At 43.3% G+C, this 16954-nt stretch overlaps 1 long non-coding RNA gene across 1 annotated transcript; it reads left to right on the top strand.

The window, feature by feature from the left end:
• Positions 1–4343: 4343 nt before the first annotated feature.
• Positions 4344–16838, top strand: LOC129839780 (uncharacterized). The gene is made up of 4 exons (XR_008757075.1): positions 4344–4430; positions 13457–13530; positions 14105–14177; positions 16780–16838. It is a non-coding gene; the product is annotated as an uncharacterized LOC129839780 (long non-coding RNA).
• The last annotated feature ends 116 nt before the right edge of the window (positions 16839–16954 follow it).

The following is a 16954-nucleotide window of genomic DNA, read 5'->3' as shown; positions in this document are numbered from 1 at the left end:
CATGGTGGGGTAAAGAATGTAACTATTATGATTAGGTTTGTGATGTCATGGTGGGGTAAAGAATGTAACTATTATGATTAGGTTTGTGATGTCATGGTGGGGTAAAGAATGTAACTATTATGATTAGGTTAGTGATGTCATGGTGGGGTAAAGAATGTAACTATTATGATTAGGTTTGTGATGTCATGGTGGGGTAAAGAATGTAACTATTATGATTAGGTTAGTGATGTCATGGTGGGGTAAAGAATGTAACTATTATGATTAGGTTTGTGATGTCATGGTGGGGTAAAGAATGTAACTATGCCCAAACCACCCCTTCTCTTCCCTGATCAACAGGACACATTTCTGTGAAAATGACACAGAGATTCCACTTCCCACTAACCTTAGGTGACATGATCAGTGAATGTTCAGTTTATTTCTGGCCTATTGTATAAACAGGTGGGGCAAAGAGTGAAAAGCTGTCTTCAAGGCAAAGGGTGGCTACTTCAAAGAATCTCAAATATAAAATACATTTTGATTTGTTTAACACTTTTTTGCGAACTACATGATTCCAAATGTGTTATTTCATAGTTTTGACGTCTTCACAATTTTTCTACAATGTAGAAAATAGTCAAAATTAAGAAAAACCCTAGAATTAGTAGGTGTGTCCAAACGTTTGACTGGTATTGTATATATATTTTTTGTGTTGCCCAAACTGTTCAGAAGCTATATAGAGAAGTTGGCAGATCAGACTCTTGTGGGGGTCGTAGAGCAAAACGGAGAATACCATCGTATTTGTGAGTCATCATTATGAGGGCTTTAACAAGTTGTAATTGCCAATTAATGAAAGTTTGAGAAATGTGCTGGCTTAATGCCAGCCAAAATTAAAACCCAGCATGTCACAACATATTAACATAGTGACAGATAATGATATACAACATAATAACCGGTAACTTGTGACTTTAACACATTTCAGAAAGCAACAGAATCAACACAGCCATTCTGATATGATAAATCAGTTACAGAGATAACCATGACAACAATAAACTCCAAACACCAGAGGACTCTGCTGCTCTGTACCAGAGGGCAGTATGAACAATCCTGTCCTGTCCTGTGTAGTGTAACACTGTGTACTAGTAGAGGTCTGTCCTGTGTAGTGTAACACTGTGTATTAGTAGAGGTTTGTCCTGTGTAGTGTAACACTGTGTATTAGTAGAGGTCTGTCCTATGTAGTATAACACTGTGTAGTAGTAGAGGTCTGTCCTATGTAGTATAACACTGTGTAGTAGTAGAGGTCTGTCCTATGTAGTATAACACTGTGTAGTAGTAGAGGTCTGTCCTGTGTAGTGTAACACTGTGTAGTAGTAGAGGTCTGTCCTATGTAGTATAACACTGTGTAGTAGTAGAGGTCTGTCCTGTGTAGTGTAACACTGTGTAGTAGTAGAGGTCTGTCCTATGTAGTATAACACTGTGTATTAGTAGAGGTCTGTCCTGTGTAGTGTAACACTGTGTAGTAGTAGAGGTCTGTCCTGTGTAGTGTAACACTGTGTATAGAGGTCTGTCCTGTGTAGTGTAACACTGTGTAGTAGTAGAGGTCTGTCCTATGTAGTATAACACTGTGTAGTAGTAGAGGTCTGTCCTGTGTAGTGTAACACTGTGTAGTAGTAGAGGTCTGTCCTGTGTAGTGTAACACTGTGTAGTAGTAGAGGTCTGTCCTGTGTAGTGTAACACTGTGTATAGAGGTCTGTCCTGTGTAGTGTAACACTGTGTAGTAGTAGAGGTCTGTCCTGTGTAGTGTAACACTGTGTAGTAGTAGAGGTCTGTCCTGTGTAGTGTAACACTGTGTAGTAGTAGAGGTCTGTCCTGTGTAGTGTAACACTGTGTAGTAGTAGAGGTCTGTCCTGTGTAGTGTAACACTGTGTATAGAGGTCTGTCCTGTGTAGTGTAACACTGTGGAGTAGTAGAGGTCTGTCCTGTATAGTGTAACACTGTGTAGTAGTAGAGGTCTGTCCTGTGTAGTGTAACACTGTGTATAGAGATCTGTCCTGTGTAGTGTAACACTGTGTATTAGTAGAGGTCTGTCCTGTGTAGTGTAACACTGTGTAGTAGTAGAGGTCTGTCCTGTGTAGTGTAACACTGTGTATAGAGGTCTGTCCTGTGTAGTGTAACACTGTGTATAGAGGTCTGTCCTGTGTAGTGTAACACTGTGGAGTAGTAGAGGTCTGTCCTGTATAGTGTAACACTGTGTAGTAGTAGAGGTCTGTCCTGTGTAGTGTAACACTGTGTATAGAGATCTGTCCTGTGTAGTGTAACACTGTGTAGTAGTAGAGGTCTGTCCTGTGTAGTGTAACACTGTGTATAGAGATCTGTCCTGTGTAGTGTAACACTGTGTATTAGTAGAGGTCTGTCCTGTGTAGTGTAACACTGTGTATAGAGGTCTGTCCTGTGTAGTGTAACACTGTGGAGTAGTAGAGGTCTGTCCTGTATAGTGTAACACTGTGTAGTAGTAGAGGTCTGTCCTGTGTAGTGTAACACTGTGTATAGAGGTCTGTCCTGTGTAGTGTAACACTGTGTAGTAGTAGAGGTCTGTCCTGTGTAGTGTAACACTGTGTAGTAGTAGAGGTCTGTCCTGTGTAGTGTAACACTGTGTATAGAGATCTGTCCTGTGTAGTGTAACACTGTGTAGTAGTAGAGGTCTGTCCTGTGTAGTGTAACACTGTGTAGTAGTAGAGGTCTGTCCTATGTAGTGTAACACTGTGTAGTAGTAGAGGTCTGTCCTGTGTAGTGTAACACTGTGGAGTAGTAGAGGTCTGTCCTGTGTAGTGTAACACTGTGTATTAGTAGAGGTCTGTCCTGTGTAGTGTAACACTGTGTATAGAGATCTGTCCTGTGTAGTGTAACACTGAGTATTAGTAGAGGTCTACATTCGGCCCTCCACATCACCCGTCTCCTCGAGTTTCTTTTTTGTGAAAAAGAAGGAGGGAGTTCTGCGTCTGTGCATTGATTATAGAGGTCTAAATTCCATCACAGTTGGGTTTAGTTACCCGCTACCTCTCATCGTAGAATCATTTCACGGAGTGCTTTTTCACAAAACTGTACCTCAGGAGCGCGTATAATTTGGTGCGTATCCGGGAGGGAGATGAGTGGAAAACCGCGTTTAGTACCACATCTGGCCATTATGAGTACCTCGTTATGCCGTATGGGTTGAAGAATGCTTTCAATCGTCTGAAGGCGCTGTTTCCTAGCTACGTAACAGCACAGCACATGTTTTTGTCATCGTGTTCTTGACACGTGGCACAAAGTACACCAACAATTGGCCTAGGAGACATGTTTAATTTCCTGTTTAACGTTCTGGGTTTATTTTTATGTCTTATTTAGGGGGGTTTATTTTAATTAATTTCTTGTTTAGTCGCTTGTGGGGTTCAGAGCCTATTTATTTATAAAGCGGCTGGGCTGTCCAATAAACCCTGGACATTTCTTTTTCATAGACAACAGCCCTAAAGTCACTACAACAGGGGTGGGGGAGATACTCTTTGAAATGTTCAAACACATTTCCCAGTTCAACGAGGTCCCTACACAACAATCATCATGACAGCTTCAAAGGAACAGATGCACTATCTGGTTATATAAACACTAAGGCGTGATAACTTCCCGCCAGGATGACCTGCAGGAAGCCCATATATGGGCATACACACGTGACCCGGACATAGGGTCATAAATCACACGTTTGACGTGTGCCGTCTACTGTATTCTCTCTTAGGATGTGTCACATTCTGTGGTTTCACCCAGTCTTATGACTAGAACAGACAAGGATGATCTGTATCAGTAGAGAAACACAAAAGCGACAGTTCTCTAAGGTTAGTACAGAATAGCCAGAGCCTAGTTTGTCATGTTCCACCTCTGTAGATAGCAGATACAATAGGTAGTAGAGCTGGTGAGAGATAAAGGTGTGTGTGTGTGCAGTTCTTGTATGTTGCTTCATAAATGGCACCCTATTCCCTTATAAAGGGCACCCTATTCCCTTATAAAGGGCACCCTATTCCCTTATAAATGGCACCCTATTCCCTTATAAATGGCACCCTATTCCCTTATAAATGGCTCACTGTTCTCTTATAAATGGCACCATATTCCTTTATAAATGGCACCCTATTCCCTTATAAATGGCACCCTATTCTCTTATAAATGGCACCCTATTCCCTTATAAATGGCACCCTATTCCCTTGTAAATGGCACCCTATTCACTTTGTAGTACACTATTGTTGACCAGAGGACATAAGGAAACATGAGTGAACTATGTAGGAGGTGCCATTAGAGACATACACACCTGTGTCTCCTGTTTCATCAAAGCATTGTTGACAGTCACTGTTGTCTTTGACAGTAAAGCAGAGTTGAAGTTCACCAGTCCAACATAGACTCTGAGAACAACAAGGTTAACTTCTGTTATTAGAAAGGTAAGAATCTTTATTTTCTAAATCTCTTTATTCATATGCACCTCACTAAAGTTAAGTAATGAGCTAAAGTACAATGTCAAGAATGCTATGTATTTAAAACATTGAGTTATTATTTTAAAAGTTTTTGTTTTTAAATGTACATTATTTTTATTAGAATATTCAAATTTATTCAGAACTAATACACTCCTCAGAAATATCTGTACGATACAACTGGTAGTATTTGTATTTATTCTGGATCCCCTTTAGTTCCTGTCAAGACAGCAGCTACTCTTCCTGGGGTCCAATCATGATTACACAATTCCATACAATAAAACAGTATTTGACACAACACATTATTACACACTACTCTACTACAACATATCTACAATACAACACATTATTACACACTACTCTACTACAACATATCTACAATACAACACATTATTACACACTACTCTACTACAACATATCTACAATACAACACATTATTACACACTACTCTACTACAACATATCTACAATACAACACATTATTACACACTACTCTACTACAACATATCTACAATACAACACATTATTACACACTACTCTACTACAACACATCTACAATACAACACATTATTACACACTACTCTACTACAACATATCTACAATACAACACATTATTACACACTACTCTACCACTACATATCTACAATACAACACATTATTAGATAACTACTCTACCACAACACATCTACAATACAACACATTATTAGATAACTACTCTACCACAACATATCTACAATACAACACATTATTACACACTACTCTACCACAACATATCTACAATACAACACATTATTACACCACTACTCTACCACAACATATCTACAATACATTATTACACACTACTCTACCACAACATATCTACAATACAACACATTATTACACCACTACAATACCACAACATATCTACAATACAAAATAAATAATAGAGAAAGTAACAATATTAAAATGTATGTGTGTCTGTGTAAATGTCTTTTTACAGTCCATGCTGTTCGGTAAAGTGTAGTTTTATCTGGTTTTACTGCTTGACTGAGTTACAGGATGTGGAACAGATTACCATGTAATCATGGCTCTGTGTAGTACTGTGTGTTTCCGTAGTCTGTTCTGGACTTGGGTATTGTGAAGAGACCTCTTGTGTCATGTCTTGTAGGGTTTGTGTGGGTGTTTGAGCTGTGCACTAGTCACTTAACCAGACAGTTCGGTTATTAATTAAGCTCTGTAATTTCAATATATCAATAGTTCTCACAAAGACAAGTAGTGTTGCAGTCAATCGTTGATGTAAAGGCAGTCAATGTTGTTCTCCTCCTCAAACGAGGAGGAGCATGGATAGGACCAAGATGCGGATTGAGGGAAATAAGCCATCTTTTAATGAAAACAGCAAACAAGACACTACAAAACTACAAAACAACAAACGTGACTAACCTTCAACCGTCCATGTGTGGACACAGGAACAAACACCCACAAAACCCCAGTGAAACCCTGGCTGCCTTAGTATGACTCTCAATTAGAGACAAACGATACACACCTGTCTCTAATTGAGAATCATACCAGGCCGAACACAAAAACCAACCTAGAAATACAAAACATAGACTGCCCACCCAAAACACACGCCCTGACCAAAAACACATACAAAAACAACATAAAACAGGTCAGGACCGTTACAGAACCCCCCCCTCAAGGTGCGAACGCCGGGCGCACCAGCACAAAGTCCAGGGGAGGGTCTGGGTGGGCAGTTGACCATGGTGGTGGCTCAGGCTGAGGGCGAGGTCCCCACCCCACCATAATCAATCCCCGCTTCTTTATCCCCCTCCCAATGACCACCCTCCCACTAACACCACCTAAATGAAGGGGCAGCACCGGGATAAGGGGCAGCACCGGGATAAGGGGCAGCACCGGGACAAGGGGCAGCACCGGGACAAGGGGCAGCACCGGGACAAGGGGCAGCACCGGGATAAGGACCAGCACCGGGACAAGGGGCAGCACCGGGATAAGGGGCGGCAGGTCCTGGCTGAGGGACTCCGGCAGGTCCTGGCTGAGGGACTCCGGCAGGTCCTGGCTGAGGGACTCCGGCAGGTCCTGGCTGAGGGACTCCGGCAGGTCCTGGCTGAGGGACTCCGGCAGGTCCTGGCTGAGGGACTCCGGCAGGTCCTGGCTGAGGGACTCCGGCAGGTCCTGGCTGAGGGACTCCGGCAGGTCCTGGTTTATGGACTCCGGCAGGTCCGGGCTGAGGGACTCCGGCAGGTCCGGGCTGAGGGACTCCGGCAGGTCCGGGCTGAGGGACTCCGGCAGGTCCGGGCTGAGGGACTCCGGCAGGTCCGGGCTGAGGGACTCCGGCAGGTCCTGGCTGGACGGCTCTGGCAGGTCCTGGCTGGACGGCTCTGGCAGGTCCTGGCTGGACGGCTCTGGCAGGTCCTGGCTGGACGGCTCTGGCAGGTCCTGGCTGGACGGCTCTGGCAGGTCCTGGCTGGACGGCTCTGGCAGGTCATGGCAGGACGGCTCTGGCAGGTCATAGCAGGACGGCTCTGGCTGGTCATGGCAGGACGGCTCTGGCTGGTCATGGCAGGACGGCTTTGGCTGGTCATGGCAGGACGGCTCTGGCTGGTCATGGCAGGACGGCTCTGGCTGGTCATGGCAGGACGGCTCTGGCGCTAGGCAGACGGCAGACTCTGGCCGGCTGAGACGCACTATAGGCCTGGTGCGTGGTACCGGAACTGGAGGCACCGGGCTGAGGGCACGCACCTCAGGGCGAGTGCAGGGAACAGGAACTGGGCACACTGGACTCTCGTGGCGCACTCTAGGCCTGGTGCGTGGTACCGGAACTGGAGGTACCGGGCTGGAGACACGCACCATAGGGAGAGTGCGTGGAAGAGGAACAGGGCTCTGGAGATGCACTGGAAGCCTGGTGCGTGGTGTAGGCACTGGTGGTACTGAGCTGGGGTGGGAAGGTGGCGCCGGATATACCGGACCGTGAAGGAGGACACGTGCTCTTGAGCACCGAGCCTCCCCAACCTTACCAGGTTGAATGGTCCCCGTAGCCCTGCCAATGCGGCGAGGTGGAATAGCCCGCACTGGGCTATGCAGGCGAACCGGGGACACCACCTGTAAGGCTGGTGCCATGTACGCCGGCCCGAGGAGACGTACTGGAGACCAGATACGTTGGGCCGGCTTCATGGCACTCGGCTCGATGCCCAACCTAGCCCTCCCAGTGCGGCAAGGTGGAATAGCCCGCACTGGGCTAAGCACGCGTACTGGGGACACCGTGCGCTTTACCGCATAACACGGTGTCTGACCAGTACGACGCCCTCTTACTCCACGGCAAGCCCGGGGAGTTGGCTCAGGTATCCAACCCGGCTTCGCCACACTCCCCTTTAGCCCCCCCCCCCCCCAAGAAATTTTTGGGTGAGCCTCTCGGGCTTCCAGCCTCTCCTATGTGCTGCCTCCTCATACCAGCGCTCCTGGGCTGTGGCTGCCTTCCTCTCCTCCCGAGAGCGGCGATTCTCTCCAACCCTTCCCCAGGGTCCCTTTCTGTCCATGATCTCCCAAGACCATTCCTCCTGTGTCCAGTGCTTTAATTCCTTTTCTCTCTCCTCAATCCGCTTGGTCCTGTTATGGTGGGTGTTTCTGTAAAGGCAGTCAATGTTGTTCTCCCCCTTAGACGAGAAGGAGCATGGATAGGACCAAGATGCGGATTGAGGGAAATAAGCCATCTTTTAATGACAACAGCAAACAAGACACTACAAAACTACAAAACAACAAATGTGACTAACCTTCAACCGTCCTGTGAGGACACAGGAACAAACACCCACAAAACCCCAGTGAAACCCTGGCTGCCTTAGTATGACTCTCAATTAGAGACAAACGATACACACCTGTCTCTAATTGAGAATCATACCAGGCCGAACACAAAACCCAACCTAGAAATACAAAACATAGACTGCCCACCCAAAACACACGCCCTGACCATAAACACATACAAAAACAACATAAAACAGGTCAGGACCGTTACAGTTGAGCCTGGAGAGATTGACATGCATATTATTAATGTTGGCTCTCAGTGTACATTTAAGGGCCAGACGAGATGCTCTGTTCAGGGCCAATTGTAATTTGCCTACTTCCATCTTTCATATGACTGGAAAGTAGTCCAGGTGCGACCAAACTAGGGCCTGTAGAACTTGTTTTGTTTATATATAATGGCAGGAATGCAGAGCATCGCTTTATTACTTTTTCCCCATCTTAGTTACCATTGCATCAATATGGTTTGACCATGAACGTTTACAATCCAGGGTTAAACCAAGCAGTTTAGTCTACACAACTTTCTCAGTTTCTGTAACGGTTGTCCTCCTCCTCTTCATCCGAAGAGGAGGAGCATGGATTGAACCAAAACGCAGCTTCTGAAGTTGACATATTTATTTACAGAAAACACGAAAACACGAACTTCACTAAAACTAACAAAACAACAAACGGAGTAGACAGACCTGGACGACGAACTTACATTAAACACGAAGAACGCACGAACAGGGAAAATAGACTACACAAAATGACAATGTACAAAAACAAACCGAACAGTCCCGTATGGTGCGACAAACACTGACACAGGAGACAACCACCCACAACGAACACTGTGAAACAACCTACCTAAATATGACTCTCAATTAGAGGAACGCCAAACACCTGCCTCTAATTGAGAGCCATACCAGGCAACCCTTAAACCAACATAGAAACAGACAACATAGAATGCCCACCCAAACTCACGTCCTGTCCAACTAACACATACAACAAACTAACAGAAATAGGTCAGGAACGTGACAGTTTCCACATTATTCATCACAAGAGTCAGTTGAGGTTCAGGGTTTAGTGAATGGTTTGTCCCAAATAAAATGCTTTTAGTTTTTGAAATATTTAGTACTAGCTGATTACTTGCCACCCATTCTTAAACTGTCTGCAGCTCCTTGTTAAGTGTTGCAGGGATTTAACTTGCTGTGGTAGATGACATGTATAATGTTGAGGCATCGCCATACATACATACAGGCTTCACTCAGAGCCAGTGGCAGGTCATCAGTAAATATTTAAAAGATAAGGGGTCTAATAAACTGCCCTGGGAAATGTTTGACTCTACCTGGATTATGTTGGAGAGGCTCCCATTAAAGAACACCCTCTGTGTTCTTTTAGACAGGTAACTCTCGATCCACGACATACCAGGGGATATAAAGCCATAACAGATTCTGATTGATAATATCAAAAGCTGCTCTGAAGTCTAACAAAACAACTCCCACAAGCTTCTTATTATCAATTTCATTCAGCCAATCATCAGTCATCTGTGTTAGTGCTGTACATGTTGAGTGTCCCTCCCTATTAGCATACTGAAAGTCAATTTGTTTACTCTGAAATACAATTGTATCTTGTCAAACACATTTTTTTTCATAGGTTCACTAAGGGTTAGTAGCACACTGATTGTTTGGTTATTTATACCATCAACGGATGCTTCGCTATTCCTGGGTAGTGGATATTATTTTATATAGATCAGCTTTAATATTGCAGATAGATTGTGGCTTCCATCAATGTAATTGTCCGCATAATTTCCAATCCCCATATTTTTTTGTAAATATATATATTTTAAAAATATTTTCCTTGATTTTTTTCCCCCTAACCCTACCACCCCTCCCCTAATTGGAGTAAACTAAAGGACAACAATACTTAGGCTTCTACTTCCAGCTTATACATACTATATACATTTTATGGACAGTATATTTTACAATAGTTATCTTTTGTTTTTAGTCCCATCCTTTAGCTACCCTCAACCCGTCCCATCTATCTCTGATCACCATCCAGTTTTGATTTCTATTTGCCATATATTTTTCAACTGTGCTGTGATGTTTCACAAAAGTTCTGAACCTTTCTATTCTCATAGATTCTACATATTGTAAATTAAAGATAAACGTTTTTGCTAAGAGTATTATTGTATCATTGATCGATTGACTATGACTTTTTAAATCCCTCAGCAGTGCGATTTGCAGTTAGGTAATTCTGTAGAGGAATTACTTTTGCTTCCGTCCAGGCCTGAAGGCACACATTTTCCTGTAGCTTATGGCAAATAGGTAGTGGAGCTAGTTAGAGATAAAGGTGTGTGTGTAGCAACACACTTTACAGTAAAAGAACAACATGGAGGAGAATAAAGAACGTAAAATGACCAACAACATACACATTACTGTATCTGGTAGTTACTGTATATCTTTCACTCTGCCCTCTGGTAGTTACTGTATATCTTTCACTCTGCCCTCTGGTAGTTACTGTATATCTTTCACTCTGCCCTCTGGTAGTTACTGTATATCTTTCACTCTGCCCTCTGGTAGTTACTGTATATCTTTCACTCTGCCATGTGGTAGTTACTGTATATCTTTCACTCTGCCATGTGGTAGTTACTGTATATCTTTCACTCTGCCCTCTGGTAGTTACTGTATATCTTTCACTCTGCCCTCTGGTAGTTACTGTATATATTTCACTCTGCCCTCTGGTAGTTACTGTATATCTTTCACTCTGCCCTCTGGTAGTTACTGTATATCTTTCACTCTGCCATGTGGTAGTTACTGTATATCTTTCACTCTGCCATGTGGTAGTTACTGTATATCTTTCACTCTGCCCTCTGGTAGTTACTGTATATCTTTCACTCTGCCCTCTGGTAGTTACTGTATATCTTTCACTCTGCCCTCTGGTAGTTACTGTATATCTTTCACTCTGCCATGTGGTAGTTACTGTATATCTTTCACTCTGCCCTCTGGTAGTTACTGTATATCTTTCACTCTGCCCTCTGGTAGTTACTGTATATATTTCACTCGGCCCTCTGGTAGTTACTGTATATCTTTCACTCTGCCCTCTGGTAGTTACTGTATATCTTTCACTCTGCCCTCTGGTAGTTACTGTATATCTTTCACTCTGCCCTCTGGTAGTTACTGTATATCGTTCACTCTGCCATGTGGTAGTTACTGTATATCTTTCACTCTGCCATGTGGTAGTTACTGTATATCTTTCACTCTGCCCTCTGGTAGTTACTGTATATCTTTCACTCTGCCCTCTGGTAGTTACTGTATATCTTTCACTCTGCCCTCTGGTAGTTACTGTATATCTTTCACTCTGCCCTCTGGTAGTTACTGTATATCTTTCACTCTGCCCTCTGGTAGTTACTGTATATCTTTCACTCTGCCCTCTGGTAGTTACTGTATATCTTTCACTCTGCCATCTGGTAGTTACTGTATATCTTTCACTCTGCCCTCTGGTTATTACTGTATATCTTTCACTCTTCCCTCTGGTAGTTACTGTATATCTTTCACTCTGCCCTCTGGTAGTTACTGTATATCTTTCACTCTGCCCTCTGGTAGTTACTGTATATCTTTCACTCTGCCATCTGGTAGTTACTGTATATCTTTCACTCTGCCCTCTGGTAGTTACTGTATATCTTTCACTCTGCCCTCTGGTAGTTACTGTATATCTTTCACTCTGCCCTCTGGTAGTTACTGTATATCTTTCAGTCTGCCCTCTGGTAGTTACTGTATATCTTTCACTCTGCCCTCTGGTAGTTACTGTATATCTTTCACTCTGCCCTCTGGTAGTTACTGTATATCTTTCACTCTGCCCTCTGGTAGTTACTGTATATCTTTCACTCTGCCATCTGGTAGTTACTGTATATCTTTCACTCTGCCCTCTGGTAGTTACTGTATATCTTTCACTCTGCCATCTGGTAGTTACTGTATATCTTTCACTCTGCCCTCTGGTAGTTACTGTATATCTTTCACTCTGCCCTCTGGTAGTTACTATATATCTTTCACTCTGCCCTCTGGTAGTTACTGTATATCTTTCACTCTGCCCTCTGGTAGTTACTGTATATCTTTCACTCTGCCCTCTGGTAGTTACTGTATATCTTTCACTCTGCACATCTGGTGTCTGAAAATTGACCCATCCATGGTAAGAAAATAGTTTGAAGGAAAACTTAGTATGTTGCTATTTTATCTGTAAACGTCCCTGAAAAATATTGACTCGATCAAAGTAACGGGAATAACGGGAAAAAGTCATTTACATGATGAAATGCAACAACATGTGATGTAATAGGCCTACCTGAAAATGTATATGTTCTAATCTAGCTTTGAATTTATAACACAGTAATATCTTAGGAATTTATAACACAGTAATATCCTGTCAATTCATAACACAGTAATATCCTGTCAATTCATAACACAGTCATATCCTGTCAATTCATAACACAGTAATATCCTGTCAATTCATAACACAGTCATATCCTGTCAATTCATAACACAGTCATATCCTGTCAATTCATAACACAGTCATATCCTGTCAATTCATAACACAGTAATATCCTATTAATTTATAACACAGTAATATCCTATGAATTTACAACACAGTAATATCCTATTCATTTACAACACAGTAATATCCTATTCATTTACAACACAGTAATATCCTATTCATTTACAACACAGTAATATCCTATTCATTTACAACACAGTAATATCCTATGAATATACAGCACAGTAATATCCTATCAAATTCATAGCTAGCACTTTGCATGTCATTCGCAGGAGTGAAGAAGGCTGATATAATCTACATTGTAAATGGTCACGTTTAGCAATTTCAATCAAGAGATGTTGTCAAGAGACACAGTGTTCTCAACAATGGCTGTCTCATCCATTAAGTTGTATTACAGGCCTAGACCCTAACCTGGTTTGATATCAAGCAGTTAGTGTCATGTGTGTTTTGTGTGCAAAGTAGGCTTTCTAATGTGGTCCTCAATAGAAAATACTGCTGACAAGACTGTGCGTGTGTGTGTGTGTGTGTGTGTGTGTGTGTGTGTGTGTGTGTGTGTGTGTGGTGTGTGTGTGTGGTGTGTGGTGTGTGGTGTGTGGTGTGTGGTGTGTGGTGTGTTGTGTGTTGTGTGTTGTGTGTTGTGTGTTGTGTGTTGTGTGTGTGTGTGTGTGTGTTGTGTTGGAGCAGGTAGCTGCTTCTGAGAGGGAACAGATGCCAGCAGGGGCTGAGAGGACCAAACTCCCCAGAACCTCTTCTAGAATGTAAGTGGACAATGAGTATATTTGTCAGGTATTAAAACTATGTAGTCACTGGTGAGATTGAATATATGAGTTTAATGGTATGGTGCTGGAGAGATGATAAACTGTAAAAGCAGTGGAGTGACCATTTAACATCTATTATAATTAGAATGTATAACATGATTCTCATGAACTGAGTGAAATGAGTGTAGAACAGTGAAGAGACCACAGCATGTGGTGGTGGTGTAGGGGAACAGAACAGTGTAGTGACCACAGCATGTGGTGTAGGGGAACAGAACAGTGTAGTGACCACAGCATGTGGTGGTGGTGGTGTAGGGGAACAGTGTAGTGATCACAGCATGTGGTGGTGGTGTAGGGAACAGAACAGTGTAGTGACCACAGCATGTGGTGGTAGTGTAGGGGAACAGAACAGTGTAGTGACCACAGCATGTGGTGGTGGTGTAGGGGAACAGAACAGTGTAGTGACCACAGCATGTGGTGGTGGTGTAGGGGAACAGAACAGTGTAGTGACCACAGCATGTGGTGGTGGTGGTGGTGTAGGGGAACAGAACAGTGTGTGAATGTTTCCTGTGTCCAGGTTGACCCGGTCTGGAGAGAAGCATCACCATCTGGAGAGGCAGAGGGAGGTGACTAGGACACTGGTCATCAAGGTAAGACTAGTGGCATTTCAGGAGGGTCCAATGTTATTGTGAACTAACCACATACAGTGTGTGTGTATGAATATACAGTGGGGCAAAAAAAGTATTTAGTCAGCCACCAATTGTGCAAGTTCTCCCACTTAAAAAGATGAGAGAGGCCTGTAATTTTCATCATAGGTACACTTCAACTATGACAGACAAAATGAGAAAAAAAAATCCAGAATATCACAATGTAGGATGCATAATGAATTTATTTGCAAATTATGGTGGAAAATAAGTATTTGGTCACCTACAAACAAGCAAGATTTCTGGCTCTCACAGACCTGTAACTTCTTCTTTAAGAGGCTCCTCTGTCCTCCACTCGTTACCTGTATTAATGGCACCTGTTTGAACTTGTTATCAATATAAAAGACACCTGTCCACAACCTCAAACAGTCACACTCCAAACTCCACTATGGCCAAGACCAAAGAGCTGTCAAAGGACACCAGAAACAAAATTGTAGACCTGCACCAGGCTGGGAAGACTGAATCTGCAATAGGTAAGCAGCTTGGTTTGAAGAAATCAACTGTGGGAGCAATTATTAGGAAATGGTAGACATACAAGACCACTGATAATCTCCCTCGATCTGGGGCTCCATGCAAGATCTCACCCCGTGGGGTCAAAATGATCACAAGAACGGTGAGCAAAAATCCCAGAACCACACGGGGGGACCTAGTGAATGACCTGCAGAGAGCTGGGACCAAAGTAACAAAGCCTACCATCAGTAACACACTACGCCACCAGGGACTCAAATCCTGCAGTGCCAGACGTGTCCCCCTGCTTAAGCCAGTACATGTCCAGACCCGTCTGAAGTTTGCTAGAGAGCATTTGGATGATCCAGAAGAAGATTGGGAGAATGTCATATGGTCAGATGAAACCAAAATAGAACTTTTTGGTAAAAACTCAACTCGTCGTGTTTGGAGGACAAAGAATGCTGAGTTGCATCCAAAGAACACCATACCTACTGTGAAGCATGGGGGTGGAAACATCATGCTTTGGGGCTGTTTTTCTGCAAAGGGACCAGGACGACTGATCCGTGTAAAGGAAAGAATGAATGGGGCCATGTATCATGAGATTTTGAGTGAAAACCTCCTTCCATCAGCAAGGGCATTGAAAATGAAACGTGGCTGGGTCTTTCAGCATGACAATGATCCCAAACACAACGCCCGGGCAACGAAGGAGTGGCTTCGTAAGAAGCATTTCAAGGTCCTGGAGTGGCCTAGCCAGTCTCCAGATCTCAACCCCATAGAAAATCTTTTGAGGAAGTTGAAAGTCCGTGTTGCCCAGCAACATCCCCAAAACATCACTGCTCTAGAGGAGATCTGCATGGAGGAATGGGCCAAAATACCAGCAACAGTGTGTGAAAACCTTGTGAAGACTTACAGAAAACGTTTTACCTCTGTCATTGCCAACAAAGGGTATATAACAAGTATTGAGATAAACTTTTGTTATTGACCAAATACTTATTTTCCACCATAATTTGCAAATAAATTTATAAAAAATCCTACAATGTGATTTTCTGGATTTTTTCCCCCTCATTTTGTCTGTCATAGTTGAAGTGTACCTATGATGAAATACAGGCCTCATCTTTTTAAGTGGGAGAACTTGCACAATTGGTGGCTGACTAAATACTTTTTTGTCCCACTGTATATGAATATATATTCATGGTCTTTGTTTAATATCAGTAGTCAGTATGTCTATTCCTTCCTTATATCTTATCTTTGTCATTTTAGTTTGTGTCTGTGTGTGTGTGTGACAAATTGAGATGTATTCTTGGAATACGGAGGAGGAAGGGAGGGAAAAGCATAGGCAGAGGAGGTTGAAGAGAGAGAGAGAGGAAGAGGGTGAGATTGAATCGGTAGAAGATGGTGGAAAAAAGGGAGATGGTTTGTCGAAGAAGAATGGTAGAAAGTGTAAGCAGAGTAAGCTGTACACCGGATCGAGGTCTGGAAGCGAATTATGAGAAGTGGTAGGTGTGTTGAAGTCCTCAGAGCTCATGGATTGCACCGATGGTCAGGATAAAGATGAGTCTGTGACAGCAGGAGTGACATTTTTGGAGAAAGTGGACCCTTGCAGACAGGGTGGCGTGAGTGGAGAAACAGGAGAGTGAAGTTAGGATATTTGAGATATTGATAGCTTATGTGCCGAATACATTACGTTGTTACAGGTGTCACGCTCATGGGCATGTGGGAGGTTCCTAGGTGTGAGGGTGTCAAGCTCCTGGGCATGTGGGAGGTTCCTAGGTGTGAGGGTGTCAAGCTCATGGGCATGTGGGAGGTTCCTAGGTGTGAGGGTGTCAAGCTTATGGGCATGTGGCAGCAGAGTGTAGGAGGGAGGTTCCTAGGTGTGAGAAGTGTGCAGAAGGGCATGAGACTAAGGAATGTGTTGTGTTGGGGAACAAAGTGGTATGTTGTAAAGGTGCCCATGGGGCCGGCGATCAGAAACGTCTGGTGAGAGAGAGGCAGGATGAGGTTTCCAGGGTTAGAGTAGAGCAGAGGGTGTCGTATGGTGAACAAAAAACCTATTCTTCACACTATCGGTTGAATTACACTATCTATTGTTTCTACATTTTAGAGTTCTCCAGATGAATTTACACCTGAAATTCATGATCAGGACAACAGGGGAGAGTACCGGTAACTTGATATATTTGATGTTACTCATTGGTAGTTTGTTTAAAAGAAGGACAATACCTTAAATCCAGGAAATCTCTCAAAATTAAATTCTTCATTTTTTGCTCTAGATTCCTGTG

Source organism: Salvelinus fontinalis, chromosome 40 (genome assembly GCF_029448725.1).
Source record: "Salvelinus fontinalis isolate EN_2023a chromosome 40, ASM2944872v1, whole genome shotgun sequence".
NCBI classification, from domain to species: domain Eukaryota; kingdom Metazoa; phylum Chordata; class Actinopteri; order Salmoniformes; family Salmonidae; genus Salvelinus; species Salvelinus fontinalis.
The sequence above is the reverse complement of the archived record's forward strand: the minus strand, read 5'-3'. Positions and strand labels throughout refer to the sequence as shown.